This window comes from Lupinus angustifolius, unplaced genomic scaffold (genome assembly GCF_001865875.1).
Source record: "Lupinus angustifolius cultivar Tanjil unplaced genomic scaffold, LupAngTanjil_v1.0 Scaffold_420, whole genome shotgun sequence".
NCBI lineage: Eukaryota > Viridiplantae > Streptophyta > Magnoliopsida > Fabales > Fabaceae > Lupinus > Lupinus angustifolius.
This window is the reverse complement of record NW_017727830.1, coordinates 136,719-137,055: the sequence shown is the minus strand read 5'-3', so window position 1 is coordinate 137,055 and position 337 is coordinate 136,719.

The window sequence follows — 337 nt, the reverse complement described above, 5'->3', positions numbered from 1 at the left end:
GAGGATGAGGATAGGATGAGGACGTGAATAAGGATGAGGATATGATGAGGAGGAGGATGCGGATGAGGATAGCATGAGGACGTGAATGAGTAAGAGGATGAGGAAGAGGATGAGGATAGGATGAGGACGAGAATGAGGATGAGGATGAGGATGGGATGAGGATGAGGATAGGATGGGGATAAGGAGGAGGATGAGGATGAGGATAGGATGGGGTGAGGAACAGGAGGAGGATGAGGATAGGATGAGGTCGAGAATGAGGATAAGGACAGGATGAGGACGGAAATGAGGATGAGGATAGGATGTGGATTAGGATGTGGATTAGGATGAGGATGAAGAT